A 6,258-nucleotide genomic window follows, 5' to 3' on the forward strand; every position below is an offset into this window, starting at 1 on the left:
GATCAGTGATGTTGAGCATCCTTTCATGTGTTTGTTGGCAATCTGTATATCTTGTTTGGAGAAATGTCTATTTAGGTCTTCTGCCCATTTTTGGATTGGGTTGTTTGTTTTCTTTCTATTGAGTTGCATGAGAGCCATTTTTAAAGTTACCTTTTTGTTATTGTTTTTAACCTAACAGAGTTCAGATAATGTGAAAATGTTGTTTGAAATTAGTTAAGATATAATTCATGGCCTAGTATGTAATCAATTTTCTATGTGTGCTTGAAAAGAATATGTATTTTCCCATGACTGAGTGTGTGTACATGTGTATATATCCATTAAATCAAGCTTTTTAATTATGCAGTTCAGCTCATCTTGTACTAATTTTTGTTGCTCAATCTATAAATTATTGAGAACATTTTCTTTACATCTTTTAATATGATGGAAAAGTTTATTTTCTTATAGTTCTTTAAAATTTTCCTTTAGATATTTTGAGGCTATGGTATTGGGTAAATGTGGTAGAGGTATGTCACAGGCAGCTTTGAGCTCACATGCTTTCAGCTTAGCAACCAAGGGGAAAAGATCTCTTTTATTCCCCTGCTTTAGTTTAAAATGTCTTCCAAAGACTCTAATTCGTCCATTGTGGATCCAGTGATGCAGTTAAATAATTTTTGAGGATTTCAAATCATGGATCTTTCTAAATCATGGCCCTTTGGTTATACAAATGCAAAATGAACTCTTGTCAAAGAATATTATCAATTCATTAGTAAGGGAACCAGTGAGATGCAGCTTTACAAAGCATTTGACGAACAAGTGTTTATATATCCATCATGAAGAGCATTTAAAAATTTTTAAATTTTATTTTGGAGTATAGTTGATTTACAATGTTGTGTTAATTTCAGGTGTATAGCAAAGTGATTCAGTTATAAATATATCTATTCTTTTCCAGATTCTTTTCCCATATAGGTTATTACAGAGTATTGAGTAGAGTCTCCTGTGCTATTACAGTAGGTCCTCTTTGATTATCTATTTTATATACAGTAGTGTATATATGTTAATCCCAACCTCCTACTTTATCCCTCCCCTCCACCTTTCCCCTTTGGTAACCATAAGTTTGTTTGCGAAGCCTGTGAGTCTGTTTCTATTTTGTAAATAAGTTCATTTGTATCAATTTTTTTTAGATTCCACATATAAGTGATATCATATGATATTTGTCTGACTTACTTCACTTAATATGATAATCTCTAGGTCCATCTATGTTGCTGCAAATGGCATTATTTCATTCTTTTTTTATGACTAATATTCCATTGTATATATGTACCACATCTTCTTTATTCATCTGTTGATGGACATTTAGGTTGCTTCCATGTCTTGGCTACCGTGAATAGCGCTGCACTGAACATTGGAGTGCAAGTATCTTTTTGAAGTATAGGTTTCTCTGGATATATGCCCAGGAGTGGGATTGCAGGATCATATAGTAAATCTATTTTTAGTTTTTTAAGGAGCCTACATTCTGTTCTCCATAGTGACTGTACCAATTTACATTCCCACCAACAGTGTAGGAGGGTTCCCTTTTCTCCATACTCTCTCCAGCATTTGTTTGTAGAATGAAAGGCATTTTTTTTTAAAGTTAGAATAACATTCTAAGGTAAATACAAAACTGATTAATGTCTTACAAGGCAATAAATGATAAACTTTGGGATTATCTTTTCCATCACAGAGGAAATTTGCACTGATCGAGGACAAGAATTATTTGCATTGCTATCAGGTCTCTGTAAGATAATCTTTACCCTTACAAAGTTGTGAATCTTCTGATCAATAGAATTGAGAGTCAGAGAACTGTTAAAACATAAGCAGAGGCAAATCAAAAATTTTAAGAGTTTATTTAAAGAAAAAACTAAATATGGCAGTGCCAAACCAGAAATGTTTAGGAGCACTCCACCGGACAGGAGCTAAGGGAAAGGCTTTTATAGAGAAGAGGCAGATGCAAAACTGGAAAATTATTTGACTGGCTAAAGCTTAAGCATTTTCCTTATCTGGAAAAGCCTAGTTGGCTGTGATTGGTTGTCCTTAGGTTTCGATTTCTTAACCTTGAGGCATGTATAGGTTTCTGTTTTGGTTTGTTTAGTAGGCCCTAAGGTATTAGAACCACCTCAGTCTATTGGCCTCCTTGTTTAACTAATCTGACATAAAGATACACACCCCTAGAAAATCAGATAATCCCCGGCCTGCTAGACAATGCCTAGAACTACAGTGAAAGGACACTCAGTAATACCAGTAATACCTTTTGCCAATTTTTTTTTTTTTTTTTTTTGCGGTACGCAGGCCTCTCACCGCCGTGGCCTTTCCCGTCGCGGAGCACAGGCTCCGGACGCGCAGGCTCAGCGGCCATGGCTCACGGGCCCAGCCGCTCCGCAGCATGTGGGATCTTCCCGGACCGGGGCACGAACCCGCGTCCCCTGCATCGGCAGGCGGACTCTCAACCACTGCGCCACCAGGGAAGCCCCTTTTACCTATTTTTAAGTTTTGGATGATTTTTCTTAACAATGCTCACCTCTTAGAACAGTGGATCTCAACTCTGGTTGGTGATTTGGCCACCAAGGGGACATTTTGGTTGTCACAAGTGAGGGTTGCTCCTGGCATCAAGTCGTGTTCCACACCTCAAGTGGATCTGAAATCAAAGGATTTGGGATTTCGTCCTGTTACTATCGGTTACAGGTTCTGTGATGTTGGCAGGTATTTAGTATTTTCACACTTGGAGTTATCTATAACATGGAGGCTAAAAAATGATTTATGTCTCACTAACATTCTTTATTCTTAGCTGGGGAGAAAATGAACTTTGGGTTGAAGGAGGAGGGAGAAGGTCTGAAGGACAACCATCTATACCCTACTGTGATACTGTGATTTATAATAAAATAAATTTTAGTCTTTTTCCACAGTTCCTGGCTCACGGCTCCCAAAACCCTTAGAATTTCCTCATTGATAAGAACAATGGGAGCATCTTTTGTTCTAATACTTCATCTTTTGTCCTCAGTTTCTGAAATAGCTTCAGAGCCATACAGGTGAAAAGGGTAATCCATAACAAGCCCTTTCAGCCACACCTGAGTTGTTTCTGAGGCGACAGTGGGAAACCCCTTATGGATGGTGGAGCTGGTTGCCAGGGGAACCAACCAGTTAAAGGGTTGGCACTTTCAATCACACCTCCTGTAATCAGGGATGAGGGGGTAGGTGTAGAGGTTGACTCAGTCACCAATGACCAGTGGTTTAATCAATCATGCCTATACAAAGGAGCCTCCATAAAAACCCAAAAGGGAGGGATCTGGAGAACTTCCAGGATGGTAACCAGAACGCATCCACCTGCCGGGCCTCCAACTCCTTGGGGACAGAAGCTCCTGCTGTGCAGGACCTATAGCCCTATGTATCTCTTCATCTGGCTCTTCATTCATATTCTTTACTGTCGTTTGTAATAAACCAGTAATCTAGCAAGTAAATTACTTTCCTGAGTTCCGTGAGCCACTGCAGAAAATTAACTGAACCTCAGGAAGGGGTCTGAGGTCCTCGGGTTTATAGCCAGTTGGTCAGACACACAGGTAGCAACTTGGACTTATGACTGGCATCTGATGTGGGAGCAGTCTTGTGGGACTGAGCCTTTAACCTATTGGATCTGATGCTATCTCCAGGTAGATAGTGTCAGAACTGAGTTAAATTTGTGGTACACCAGGTCATTGTCTGAGGTGAATGGAGTTCATTGCTTCATGGTGTAGGAAAAAAACACATATCATACCTTGTATCATAAGCACATTTAAGAGTGAAAGAGAAAATTATAATGGATAACTAGGTTGAAAAGATTCCTCTTTCTAGTCTCCTGCTACGGTTTCTTTAAGGTCATGATTTCCTGTCTGGTCTCCTGGTTTCTCATCATACTGCATTCTACTCTATATTGTCTACACTACTTTCAATGTAGTTTTCTTTAAAAACAAAACAAAAACCATATTGAAGTCTCTTTTCCCCCTCCTTCCACCCCTAGTGATTACATTCAGCCTCATCTTTTGTCCCCTAAACACAATGTAAACCTTTGACAACATTACTTTCAAACAGAGTAACACCCTAAACTTTCAGTTTATCATTTTGTGTGTTTTCTTATGCATATATCGTTCCTTCTAATATTTTTCTTTTCCTTCCTTAGTCTTCATTTCTTTATTTTGTAGATCATCACAGAACCTCTACCAGAAAATAAATATCCTTCTTTAAGAGCAGAGGAAAGGGTGAAAATGAACAGGTTCCTTTATAGCAACAGAGGGAAGAAAGACTATTGTTAGTACTTTTGTCTTTCAGATGTAATTAATTTTTTAATTCAACAGCCCCCTTTACTGTTTGTCATCACCTCAGAATCTCTCTCACTTAGTACAATACCTGCCTTAATATCAGATGTTCAAGAAATATTCTTTGAATGAGAGAGTAAGTGAACGTTACTAGAGCTGGACCAAATTCTTCGTATTCAAAAGGCTGCATAATTTGGTTCAGCTTTCCAATATGTCACTCTCCCCTCTCACTAAACAATGTAATTTCTTCCCAATTCCTTGTATTCTCCAAGTGTTTCACCACTGGTCCTTTGTGCAGTTGCCTACTCTGCTCTTCCACTCTTCATAGATCTGGCTGTGGACCATCCTTTAAATATCTCCTCCGGGAGGTTGAGTGCTCTATTGTAAGTACCACTCTCTCCCCTTTTCCTAACAATGCATCGGTGTTCCTTCCTTTCCTAGCACTAACACAAAGATTTCCTTATTTTATTTCTTTCTGTCTGTCTTCCTCACCACAACCTAAGTTCAATAAGTTCCCTGGTTCACTGTTGTCTCATTAACATAAACCCAAGTGTGGTAGAAGGGGGCTTGTTATGAATGACAAGACATTCCTTTCACCTTTATGGCTCTGGAACTATTTCAGAAACCCATGACAAAAACCAAATATTAAATATTTCCCATTGCTCTCATTGCTTAGGAAATTCCAAGGGTTTTAGGAGCTGTGAGCCAGGAACCATGGACCAAGACAAAAATATATATTTATTATAAATCACAGCATCACATCTATTGAACTGTGTATCTAAAAATGCTTAAGGTGGTAAATTCTATGTTAAGTGTATTTTACCACAATTTTAAAAATTAAGAAGAAAAAGAGAGGGTGCCCAAGCTTCAGACTAACTGGGAAGCTCCCTCCTCACTGTCAAGGAGTTTGGGGCATGGTATAGAGTCGTGAGATCACTCTGTGTGTCTGGATGGTTGGATCAGAACTCAGTCCCTGAAGATACTGGGGACAGATTCAGGGGCCCAGGCTACAGGCGCTGGTGCTGCTTTCAGAGAAATTCCCCTGACCTTCCTAGTAGGAAGGATGGGGATCTCATTCAATTGATTTAGGGATTTCTACCCTGAGGAGATAGGGACCTTCAAGACGATTCCTCGTGTTCTGCAACTCATCCTTGTCAGGGCATAGCCCTTTGCAGAGATTTTTTTTTGTTTTTAATTTTTAGAGTGAGGAGTGTTATTCTTTTTTATTTTTCTTGAAATGTCATCTCTATTCCCTGATGGTAATACATTTTTTCATCTTGGAGCTCCTCTGCCTCCTAAGTCTCCATCTAGGGTACCCTGGCCCAGTTACGCTCTTGGAGGATACTGGTGCCAGTGTAGCCAGTGAAAGACTCCATAGGGAATGCCCCCACCCCCCTACCTGGTTCTAGCTCCTTTGGTGGACCCTTCCTTGTTCACTGGTATTCGTACCTTCATTAATCATTCAAATCTACTACAGTTTGCTGCCAGTAGTTGTACAAGGATTGAAAAATAGTATGAGACATTCTTTTTCATGGGTACGTGGGGAACAGTGGGTAAACACACAAAATACTCATCTATTTAATGCCTTTTTATAATTTCAGATATTATAATTATTACTTTAAAATATTTCAAAAAGAGCAGCCCAGACCACGAGTGTAGAATTTACAAAGACCATGTATGTCAGAACCTCTTCATTGTAGTTGCTCTGTAGTTGGCCAGGCAGAAATTTGGGGACCCCATTTGCAGCTGGCCTCTGAAGTGAGAGCAGTTTTGTTGGAACTGAGGCCTTAAGCTGCACAGTCTGTGCTAACTCTGGGTACATAGTGTCAGAAATGAGTTGAATTACGGGACACCCAGTTGGTGTCAGAGAATTGAGGACTGTTGTTGGGACATGACATACCATCTCTCCCTGATTACCACAATAGATTCCAGGCCAACTACCAATTTGGGAATTCCC

Source organism: Grampus griseus (genome assembly GCF_964374135.1).
Source record: "Grampus griseus genome assembly, chromosome: 8".
Taxonomy (NCBI): Eukaryota; Metazoa; Chordata; class Mammalia; order Artiodactyla; family Delphinidae; genus Grampus; species Grampus griseus.